The sequence below is a fragment of the Coenobita brevimanus genome, chromosome 52, assembly GCF_032717465.1.
Source record: "Coenobita brevimanus isolate Jiangsu-jjx chromosome 52, ASM3271746v2, whole genome shotgun sequence".
NCBI classification, from domain to species: domain Eukaryota; kingdom Metazoa; phylum Arthropoda; class Malacostraca; order Decapoda; family Coenobitidae; genus Coenobita; species Coenobita brevimanus.
Window position 1 is genome coordinate 37,127,424 of NC_137005.1, and position 13,118 is coordinate 37,140,541.

Below are 13,118 nucleotides of genomic sequence, written 5' to 3' on the forward strand. Positions count from 1 at the left end.
TTTCGTTTAAATGGATGCGTACTGCCTTCATCCCAAATTATCCTTTTTATTCTATTTTTACGGCAAGCATCCACAAACTGTTATCCACTAATCCACCAATTACTTGAGGAATGCTGTGTGTGTGTGTGTGTGTGTGTGTGTGTGTGTGTGTGTGTGTGTGTGTGTGTGTGTTAATACCAAATATGATAAAAGCAAATAAACGGAAAGATAAATAGACATAACGTGATACAAACATCTACTTTCTGACCTTTCATATGACCTTGGCTCAGATTTTCGTCCTTTTTCTGAATATTTCGTCAGTTCAATGGGAGAATAAAGTACGCGCCAGCTCTGTACCCTCCCATATTATAAAAGCAATTAAGAATGGTACTCGGGTAATTAGATCAAAGGCAATGAGAGAGAGAGAGAGAGAGAGAGAGAGAGACTGCCACTGTTAAGCCTGTCTGATCCTGCCCAAACCGGAAAATGCTGCCAGTTTCCTCCCTCTCTCTCTCTCTCTCCACACTTCGTCCTCCCCTTCCCTCCCTCTCCCCCTCCTTTCTGATAAGCTGGTTTCCTCCGGCCCCTACCCTCCTCTCCATCCCACCCCTTGACCATGCCCCCTTCCTCGTGTGTGTGTGTGTGTGTGTGTGTTACCTGCTGAGAATTGGTTACCTGGTAATGACTTAATGGAAAGGTTGGCGGTTCACTTATAGTCTTGCCTTTTAATGTAATAAGGAATAATGGTTGGGAGGGACGGGGAAGGAGGGGAGGAGAGAGGGGGGGAGGAAGGGAGAGTGGGGGGAGAGACAGGGAGAGGGAAGAGGAAGACTTGAAAGATAGTTTCGGTGGTAGAGGTAGAAAAGATAGATGGCTTGTCTACTAACTACCGTCTACTATCTTCTGCGTCACCATCTCTTATCCCTCTCCCTAACCTACACCATGCCAGCTGAAACTACCATGGCTATCTGTTCCACCCTCTTTGCCTTCTCTCTCTTCCTACACCATATCCATCTACCACCACAATCATCTGTCATTGTCTGTACCTTCTATGTATCCTACGGCTCCTACCTTCCTCGTAGTCGTCACCCGCATTCTCGTCAGGTAAAATGGCTCCCAAACACCTCTTCCTAAGCGATTTTCCAAACTATCCAATAATACCGTCTTCTTTGCTTCTTATATCTTTTTACTACCAACACAGATTGCATGAACACACAAGAACATAGTAACAGGGCAGAACCAGAAATAAACCGGTAAGGAAAAGGTGTTAATAAGTTTCCTAACCGCACCTCATTACTGCCCCTTATCATTTACCTACTACTACTACCACCTTCTGTGTCTTTGTCTCTTTGTTTATGCTTTGTTAATCCTACCCTCCTTCACCATATGGGGGCCGGGAGATGGAGAGAGATGAAGATATGTGAGGAGAGGAGAACGACGAGGAGGAAGAGGGAAGAGGAAGAGGAGGAGGAAGAGGGAAGAGGAAGAGGAGGAGGAGGGAAGATGACAATGGGAGAGGGAAGAGGAAGAAGCAAGCGAGGAAGACTCAAGAGTTGTCTGAGATGCAAATTGTTCCTTGGTGTCTTGGGAACGAGAGAGAGAGAGAGAGAGAGAGAAATTACTGTACGAAAAAGAGGTTACAAAGAAAATAAAGAATTATAAGGGAATTAAAGTGTCATATCCTCTATGCTCTCTATGTCTACCAACTTACCTCTCTCTTTCTCTCTCTCTCTCTCTCACACACACACACACACACACAAACACACGATTGTCTGTCTCCCTCCCCCCCAAACACACTCACCTCTCACTTAACTGTCTCATATACCACGATTTCCACACTAATTCCCATTCTCTCTCTCTCTCTCTCTCATTTAACTGTCTCATATATCACTGAGTCACTTTCACACTAATTCCCATTCTCCTCGTCTTGCTTTCTCTCTCTCTCATCAGTATTTCCTTTGATCCCTGCCTGAACAACTCCAGTATCACTAAATAGTTGTCTTGTCTGATGTCTTTAGCAATTTAGATTCAGTTCTTAGGGTCCTAGGTATTCTAACTCGAGATTCCGTAGCATCTTTTCCTTAGCGATTTATTTAGCACATTATACCTGAACATTCATCTGTGTGTTACTGTTGCAAACTGTACACTGTATATAATAAAACCATATATACAGCAGCGATAAAATGTGGAGTGAGAGACTGACGAGGAGAGTGTGTGTGAGGTGTAGGGAGGTGAGGGAGGGGGAGGCCGAGGATGAGATGGAAGGATGGAGTGGAGAGGTATATGAAAGAAGGGGGTGTAAGCTGGGAGCAGGGCAGTGAAATGGCGGGGGACAGGGCGACATGGAGGCGGTCTGTTTGTGGCCACCCCTTACGGGACTAAGGCGTCTGGCAATAGACAGACATAGATAAAATATGGTGAAATATAGACAAAATCGCAATGTACGATGCGCGAAGAGGCTTCCAACGTCACCTTGAAGAACTTAATACGAAGCTCATGGGTTAAGGATATATAAATAAGGCTGAATACATGCTTAGGCACTGCAGAGGCCTTCATGTGGTGGCACTGACTTCACTGGCCGGTGAATCTGCCCAGTTACGTGACCTATAGGTGATTTTCGTCCTTCTGCAGCTTATTTCACGTAGTTCAGTGGCAGCTTATTTCACGTAGTTCAGCGGCAGCTTATTTCACGTAGTTCAGCGGCAGCTTATTTCACGTAGTTCAGTGGCAGCTTATTTCACGTAGTTCAGTGGCAGCTTATTTCACGTAGTTCAAAGGCACAAGGGTCCGTATTCTCCTCGGTTATGGAAGCTCCCTAATACCTGTTCCTAGGCGATTTATTTTGCTTCCTACACCTTACTGTCCTATTCTGTGTCACAAAAATCCATCAAACAATGCAATACTCTTAAGGAGTTAGGAGGACTGTGGAAGGAGTTAAGGACTGTGGAAGGAGTTAAGGAGGACAGTGGAAGGAGCTAAGGAGGACTATGGAAGGATTAAAGGAGGACTGTGGAAGGAGTTAAGGAGTACTGTGGAAGGAGTTAAGGAGAACTGTGGAAGGAGTTGAGGAGGACTGTGGAAGGAGTTAAGGAGGACTGTGGAAGGAGTTAAGGAGGACTGTGGAAGGAGTTAAGGAGGACCGTGGAAGGAGTTAAGGACTGTATCTAAACCCCCCACCGGTTCAAAATGTCTCTCCCAAGCTGAATAAAATCGTCTGGAGGGAAAACGAATAAAATAATAAAGAAACTATTACTGTGAAGGAGTTAATATGTACTTGTGTTACGCAAGTCTATTTACACACACACACACACACACACACACACACACACACACACACACACACACACACACACACACACACGCACACACGCAATGGGAATACCAAGTTGGGCTGATGAATGTGTGTAATGTCCCCTTTCCCCCTCCCGCCTCTCTCTCTCTCTCTCTCTCTCTCAAACCCGTCATTAGCATCTCCTCTGATCCCTCTCTGAAACACTCGTCCCACTGTACACTTCCACAAACTTGGGTCCTTTTAGCAATTTAGATTCAGTTCTTAACCCTCGGCCCTTTCCCACTGGCGAGTTAAATTGAATGATGCTACCTGGAGTACAAGACAAGAGAGTGCAATATACGGACGACCCTGTATTGTGTAGCATATAGGGAGGTAGAGAGCAGAGGACAGTTCGAAGAGAGGAGGTACGGTAGGTTAACTGTCACTCGTTAATAGGTCATAGGTTATTTGTTGGACCCCCTTTCCTCTCTCTCTCTCTCCTACCCACCTTTATTTTACATGTCTACCTACCTATCCTTCTATCCACCTCTCATCTACCCATCTACTTTCCCAGCCACCCTCTTCCCCAGCTTCTATACCTTTCTCCCCCTCCCCCTCCTTCCCCCCCATTCTCTCTTCCTACTCGCTGTTCCATCTCCTTTCCATGTAATCCTCTCTTTCCCTTCACTCTCCCTCCCTCCTTTCCCCATCTCTCTACCCATTTTTCTTTCCCTCCCCCTCCCCCTCCATCTCTCCCAGTAATCCCCTCTCTCTCACCTCCATCCACGCCCTGCATGCAAATCCCCTCCTTCCCGCCAGAGTATAAAAATCCGGCCCGACAACTCTTTCCCGGGGATTAGTTGGCCCGCCCCGCCTGAATGTCAAGCGCTGATGCCCACCCTCTGTTTACATCGCGTTTGGGGATTTCGGCCTTGCGCTACCTCGGCTCTCGGCTCGCTCTTGTCTTTCCACTCTCGGGTAGCCTATACGTGGACTAAAAATCGGTATACGTACGTTCAGCTTCCGGGAAAACTTATAATCACTGTATGCAAGTCGGCAAAGACAGTTCTTGTAAGTGTTATACATGAATTTTAGAAAGCGCAATAGAACTGGCAGTTGTATCAGCTTTGTTCACATAACGACAGGAGATTTCGGCCTTGCGAGCACTTACTGTAGTTCTCAGCTCACATCTCTCACTCTCAAGTTGACTAAAAATCATTATACATACGTTCAGCTTTTAAAGAATATAATCACTATGCACAATGGAATATATATATATATATATATATATATATATATATATATATATATATATATATATATATATATATATATATATATATATATAGTGCACTAAACCGCGGTCTCACCTCTTGCTCTCATGTAATCCACAAGATTCAGTAAAAATAGGTGTAATTAAGCTTAGTCTCCAGAAAATGCTTATCATAGCATTGTGCGATAACAAAACTGTTCTTAAGGTACAATTACCGTGTACAGTATGAGAGGGTAATAGCATGAAATCTTGTTGGTACCTTGTTTACCTCGTTTGAGAAGACAAATCTTAAATGTATATATATGATGAACACTTAGCAAAGTGTCATTGTTGTATGAAGGATGGTAATGTTAGTATTTAACTGACGTACAGTTTAATAAGCGCTTTTTTCCCAACCTAAACTAAAATCACCCTCTCTATCGTCACTGATGATTTATAACGCAAGATTAACACTAAATACGATGTTAATCTTGAAGAAATGCTATGGAAGATGTACAGCTGTAGTGACTGTCACTGGACTGCGTGAAATAACCTGCAAAATGACAAAAATCTAAGCCATGGTACAGTGAAAGGTGTATAGAAAGATTGTTTTTAGTGCTAAGAATAGTCAGATGCTGGCTGTTAATTCCTACATAATAATTCATGGAGGTGAGATACGTATGTGCCTCCCTAAGTGCTTATAAATTTCATGAGAACAGATTTAGTTCTCACAAGTCCAATAAAAAAATAAATAAAATAAAAAGATGAAAGTGCTATAGTTCTTTCACCTTAACTTGGCCCTGATTTTTCTCTGTTTACAGTTTACGTAGCTAAACATGAATAAAATAAAAATGCACTGATCTACATCCTTCCTGTACCAATTCTCGTGACGCATCATACTGCAATGTAAATCCGTTGTTGCATTCAAGATAGAGATGGCAATATTACGACAAATTAGAATGGAGAGAGAGAGAGAGAGAGAGAGAGTGTGTGTGTGTGTAATTCACCGGGTCGGGTCGGGTCGGTCAGGATCACTTGATGGTCGTGATCGCCAGCTTTTTACCCTCCCGGAAGGAAGCTGAGAGCTCATATAGTCCGATCTATGGGCAAGGCTGTGACCTTCACACACGCACACACCCATCCCCTTGCTCCAGGGGGACAGTAACCACCTACTTCGTCAGTGAAACTTTTCGCAGCCTGAGCCGAACTCCCGTCTACCAGATGGCAAGCGAAAACGTTACCACAGAACCAGCGAATGTGTGTGTGTGAACTCGTAAGTACGTATGTCTAGGCTATGTGTGTGTACTCGTATGTATGAATGTATAAGTGTGTGTGTGTGTGTGTGTGTGTGTGTGTGTGTGTGTGTGTGTGTGTGTGTGTTTCCCATGTTTTCCCTCACCCGCCGCGGTGGTGCCAGACCTCACGGGCTACAAATCCAATATTGCCAAACTTCATGACTCTAATGAAGCCACTTTAATCAGCTAATCAGTTTAATGCTCGTTATTGACAGCACGGGAAAATGCTGCCTTTTTTTTTTTTTTCTTTACGTGGATATTTTCGCTTACTCAGTGAACTGGATTATTTATTTTTTTCGCGTCTCTTTTACAGGAGAGGAGTTACGATGCGTTTTTGTTTTCCGTTAGTTTGAGTCGCGTTTTCGAATGAGGGTCGTTGTTACCGTTTTTTTTTTTTTTTTTTTTTTAATCCGTTCACTCTCATGCCTTACTCTTTATTTCATTCACTCTTTCAGACAAATTAACTGAGTATATGAGAATTTTCAAACCAAGGGATAATATATATAGCCTTCATAAACCCATACTCTGTATACCTCGTCAATTAATATTCCATTCAAATCAATCTAATCCTTCACTACAAGACGTCTCCCCTACTCTTATCAAATTATTCATTCGGTAATGATTTTATAATTTTTCTTTCATGTTATTAATTCTTTATACTTATGCACTGCATGTTGTATATCGTATGTACACTATGTAGAGTATATATAGTAATATATATTTATATACATATCAGGTATATATATATATATATATATATATATATATATATATATATATAATATAAATTTAATGTGTCGCACATATTATCATGGTGAAAACAGACAGCAACGATCAACGGAAAGAGCTTCCGCATCTCAGTACCAGAAAATCTTTTCATTAGCTTGGTATATGGTAACAATAATAATATTATTATACAGTAATAAATAAAGGTACAACAACAACAACAACAACAACAACTACTACTACTACTGCTGCTGCTGCTGCTGCTACTACTACTACTACTACTAAATATGGAAGCACCTGCATGCACGTTAACCTACTTTAAGCCGTTCAATCTGACGCTGTTGTTAAAATCCTCCTTCCACACGACTTTATTCAGTTTTAACAGCCTAGTATCGTGAAAAGGTAAATGAAAGCTATACCTCACTTATCCTGTTCCAATTTTCTCCTACAGTAAATAAAATCGTCTGAAAATAGCGAGACGAAAGTGAAAAACCCCTAATTTCTTTGACTTACACCTTCAATAAGTTTATATTTTATTAAACCTGTATGGAAATCGTCTATACTCCTATTAATTTAATTTCGCCTACAACTACCATCTCTTCGCCTTATATACTGAGATGCTGCAAGAAATTAAAGTTAGAATATGATCTTTATTGTTAATAAGAAGTGCCGTGAAAATGATATGGTGCCGCAGTACTGTCTTTTTCTGCCACTGAGCTATGTGAAATAATCTCCAAGAGGAAAAAATCTGGACCAAGGAGAACAAGGCACAGCACCCGTACACAACGCTCTAGCATAGGCAAAGATAAAAATTTAAATTGTTTCATGGAGTGGGCTAGTGGCGGACATGATGAGAGATGGAAACGCTGGTCAGGTGCAGGGGTGCCAACCTCTAACACTCCCCTGCTACGTGAAATTATAATAAACCAACTTAATAATATTCCTACTCGCTTCCAGTTAAATAAATTCCTTAACTAAAACTTCAGACTTTATCCCTCGCATAATTACAACCCAGTATGTACTAATAATTCCCGACTACTACGAGACACTGAAAAGCCAGTCTCTACACTGCCATGTTGGTACGCCTGCACCTTGTTTAAAGATACCTACCCTGCGATTTAAACCCATCTTGCAATACTTTCAGCCAACCCATCATATAATTCTAATAATTACATCCAAAATGCTTCACATACATACACTGTGTACATGTCACTGTGCGAAAAGCTGGGAGAAAAGAATTACTGGTGTGTTTACTGGAGGAGCCAGTCTAACGTTAGACAACAAAAATGGTGGTACGAGGTGTACGTGATACTTACACTGCAGTTTTCCCCCAACCAGTCCAGCTGTGGACATCAGTTCTATACACCTGCTGGAACTTCCTCGTGTCCAGTCATCGTTAAGTACATCTTGAGTCCAACGGTGCTGCAGTAAGTCGCTTCACTTTAAGTTTATTGTGGTCGCTCTCGGCAACGTCCACCAAACACAAACCAACTCGTCAGGGATGTTCTGCCCAGAGACCCAATATATCGTACCGTAGCATGAAAATTACCGTATCTTACCCTAAAATTATCGTACAGGTAAATTTTCAATTAAAACAAGTTACCAGACGAGATGGTGTGTAAAAAAAGGTATGATGAAATGGTAAATGTAGACGGGGCATCATGAGCTCGACTGAGTCAATCCAGGAGAATCACAATTAGGTGAATACAAACTAGTAATTTAGACGGTACATTACTTTTGCCTTCCTTACACTCACGTTTCCCGGTAAGAAATTAAGAATATCCTACAAAGCTTTATGTATACCAGCATATCAACTGTACTTACGACTTTACTGAAGTCCTATACAAAGTTGCAGAGTGGGTAGTGGGTACAGCAGCACTACAGCTTGGCCAGGGCATTGAACCAGACCACTACCAAGCACCAAGTAAAGTTTGAACTTCTAAGTCCTTGACATTTATGGGGTCGGCCGGGCTTGGCCCTGACCTCCCATGGGACTGGGAGGGGAAAGGAATTTCGTGAGTGACTCAGGGGAAGCGTGGGTTACTGGGGTGTGGGCACAATGAACCGTGTGGCGGGAATAGTGAGTGTTGTTAACCTGCAGTATATATAAAAAAAAAAAAAATCTAGGGAAGCTGAAATAGACAAAAATTATCGTATATTTTGAATGTGATATGGTACATCGTACAAGCATCCCAAATTATAGTACAAATACGATAATTATCGTACGTAGAACATCCCTGCAACTCGTGAATGAAAATACGCTTTGATTCCGACTTAGGTTGCGATTTAATTTTCGGTAATATTTTGAAAGAATTCACTAACAATGAATTTTAACATCAAAATATATATATTCTGTGACGTGAACATTAAAGGTAAATTAGCTGTTTCACAGAAATTAAAAATATATTGCTTCAATTCTTGTTTACGTAAGCAGGAAATATAGTACAAGAGGTAGTTGCGTTGTGTTTATGCGAGAACTCATGGATACTTTATTTTGATGCACTTTAGTATCACAGTAGTCTCGCCGCTAATTTATATGCTGCCTTGTGTGATAATTACACGAGTCGAAAGTACACATGCTCCTCAATTAGACGAATTATTAGACGGCATCGAGTAAGTCTATCTCTCGTACAAATTCACCATACCTTGCGGTCACTGCGATTAAAATTGCTCTACGTCCCTGGGCTGGGATTCTCAGAGATACTTACGAGGGATTTCCTGACTTAACTCGGACTTGTTATTGTAGGTTGGACAATGAGAGCAGAATGTTTCTCGGTCCTTCATTCATTCGTCAAGAACAATTCCTGTTTACGATAGGAAAACGGTCATGGCTGTTCTTTATTTGGGATAGAGGGACAAGTCGGAAAGGAATGTAAGCTTTCTGTGTCTACAGTTCTTCCTGTAAAAATAAAGCTAAGTTACAAGGAATGGGTGGTAAATATGTTCTCAAACATATTTACCACCCATTCCTTGTCGTTGTCCATCCTACAAAAACAGTGAGTTACGACTGTTCCATAGCACCGGGATATCAGTTCGACCCACATCCTCATCATCATCATCATTATCTTCCTCATCCTCATCCTCCAACTCCTCCTCCACCTCACTGTCATCATTATCATCATCATGATCTTTTTTCCCAGAATATCCGAATCGTGTTGTAGTATTCATTACAGCCTCTCACGCCCGATGGCACTATCCAACAGTCTTGCTGTTCACACCTCACCACTGCTTTGTTAACCTTCATTTGTCATGGATTATATATATATATATATATATATATATATATATATATATATATATATATATATATAAAACGTGTGTGTGTGTGTGTGTGTGTGTGTGTGTGTGTGTGTGTGTGTGTGTGTGTGTGTGTGTGTACAGTACATATCTCAAAAAATTGTCATCGGATTTTAATGAAAACTGGCGCACAGGTAGGCAGTGTGTCAAGGAAGAGATAATTAGATTTCGAGGTGGATTCGGATCCGGATGCAGGAATCACTAATAAATTTTACTGGCGTTGACGGAGGTATGCGCTCTCTGATTCGCAGTAGGACATACTAGGGTCGTAGAATCAGCGGACTGTGTGAGACTGTAAAAGTCTTTGTTTGGTATGAAAGAGGAATTACAACTTTAAAAATTACATTGTACTGGAATTGGTGTGCTTTCTATGTTCCATTTGATTTATTTATTTATAACCCAATTATTTTTTTCCTACTGTTATGGAGGGGGGTAAATAATACTTCCCCTATATCCCTGCTTGTCGTAAGAGGGGCTCAGTGTCGTTTTTGTCTCCAATCTTTCTCTCCTTACTGTCCTTTTCTGTCCTACCTCTCCTCTTGATATTTTCGCGTTTCTTCCGGCCTTTATTTTCCCTCAACTGCTACAGTGCCATATAGCCGTATTATGGCCTGGTACTAACTCTTCATTATTCCTTCCTTCCTACCAGGAGAGGTTATTCGGTCCTTACATTCAAGGCGACGGTGACCAGCCTCGCTTGCCTCTGTGTGGCATTGAGCAATAATCCCCAACCACCCCACAGACGGAAACCTTTAAAGACGTATCGGGCTAGAGCTCCTTAACCCACTAAACCACCAGACGTTACCAACAAGAGTGAAATGCAATAACACATCAACGGAATGAATATGTAAATGTCATGCTCATAATGACTTGTGTTCCTAAGCAGGCAGGCTGGGTAAGTCGATAGCGGCCTGTACGACACACCGCATCACTTCAGCTGAGCCACGCACGCAGGTAAGTGGTGTTTGGGAGACATCGTAACACCTTCTTCTTAGCGACTTATTTTGCTTATTACACTTAACTGATTGTCAAACGTAAGCTTGAAGAAAATATTAGAGTTGTGCCGATCGTTTGTGTTAATGCAAAAGAATGAACCCTCTCAGGCTTTTATAATTCACGCTCTGCTAAATGAAATCGTCGTAATCCCTCTTCCTAAGCGATTTATTTAGCTTATTACATACATATCGTAACAAATAAGCTCGAATATAATGCTAGAACTGTCTCGATCATTAAAGGTGATAGCTTTAACACTCAGGCTTTTATTAATCACTCTCTGTAAATGAAATCGTCGTAAACCCTCTTCCTAACCGATTTATTTTGCATATTACATATCGTAACAAGCTTGAAAATACTGCTAGAACTGTTCCGATCATTAAAGGTGATAGTTTTAACACTCAGCCTTTGACTAATCACTCTCTGTTAAATGAAATCGTCGTAATCCCTCTTCCTAAGCGATTTATTTTGCTAGTCACCCTTTATCGTCAATTGTAACCTCGAAGAAAATTCCAGAGTTGTACTAGTCGTTTAAGGCGATGGATTTAACTTATAAGTACTGAATGAAATGGTCATAATGCCTCTTCCTAAGACATTTATTTTGCTTATTACACTGAATTAAATCGTCAAACATAATCAAGAAAATTCTTGAGTTGTGCCTATCGTTTGGGTTAAAGTTATAAAATCAACACTCTCAGGCTTTTGAAATCGTTGTAACGCCTCATCCTTAGCGTCTCACCCGTCCCCTTCTCTCCCGACCATGAGAATGCATGAGGAAGGACTGCCCCGACTGTGACAGTGTATGAGAAAGAACCACCTACCCCTGTTTTAAGGCTGTGGTCAATATATTTTTACAAAATTTCGTAGGTTCCAAACTACTGAAGCAAATTCCAAAACCCTTCTAACCCTGCCCGGAATACGAGTGGTTTTACACACACACACACACACACACACACACACACACACACACATATATATATATATATATATATATATATATATATATATATATATATATATATATATATATACATACAGTAAGTGGTCAAAGTGGTGCCAGTACAATTTAGATAAGAGGCTGAGCTGGTGTGAATAAAATTCTGATAAGTGGTTGAAGCAGTGCGAATAAAATTTTGAAGAGGTTTCAGGATAGTGAAAATACAATAATGAAATGGTTTCGAGAGAGCGTAGATACATTATATATTAGGTTTCAAGAGAGTGTGAATAAAATGATGATGAGGTAAGGTACCAGAAGATGCAAGTGAAATACCAATTCAAACTGAACAGCTAACGTCCATAGGCCTATCTATTTACACACGTCTTGCATCCCACACAAATGAAGCGGTTCCAGCCATGAATATACAGTATCTAATCCCCTTTTTAGTGTAACTTGGCCTAGAACTGCCCTCCTAGTAGCCCTTCTTCGTGACTAGCACCATAGTCTAGTGTTAATCTCGTCTTACAAGTCAAACATTCACGATGGAAAGATGGCAATTTTACGCCTATTTAAAATTAACAGAGTATAATTTTACGCCATCTTCAGACAAAATAGGAAGACAGTCAACTCCTTATAAGTAATCTTGGGCTACTTACCTTTAAAGGCCGCATCTCAAGGCTAATTCTTATCTGCCTGTGAGAGTCTGCCTTATCAGTGATGTGTGATAGGAGTAGGCACAATATCACAGTGCCTTTGGGTTCAACTGTATGTAACTTTACTCGTCTCAGTGTGTGTGTGGTTAGGGAATATCACAGCATCATCATCACAATCATCACCATCATCATTATCATCATCATCATAGTTATCATCATCATCATCATCATAATTATCAACACCATCATCATCATCACCATTATCATCATCATCATCATTATCATCATCATCATCAACATCATCATCATCATATCCTCATCATCATTATCCTCCTCCTCCTCATCATCATCATCAGCAGCACTATCATCATCAACATAATAATCATAACCATAACATCATCAACATCACCATCATCAATCCCACTTTGCCCCATATAAATAGGAGCGCAGGGGCCCGGGGCTAGGCTGCTGTTCCAACATTCATAACAACGGTGACCAGCCTCTCTCTTCCCTGAGTGGCATTGTGGGAGCAATAAACCCCAACCCACCCCTCATGGGATTCCCACTAAACCACCAGGCGATATCTGGTTATATGGTTACCACCCAGCGTAGTAATTGGTTTCCTGGGATACAGGAGAGAGAGAGAGAGAGAGAGAGAGAGAGGTTTCAAAGCACATCGTCCATTCACCCGATTTTCGTCCCTCCGTAGCTTATT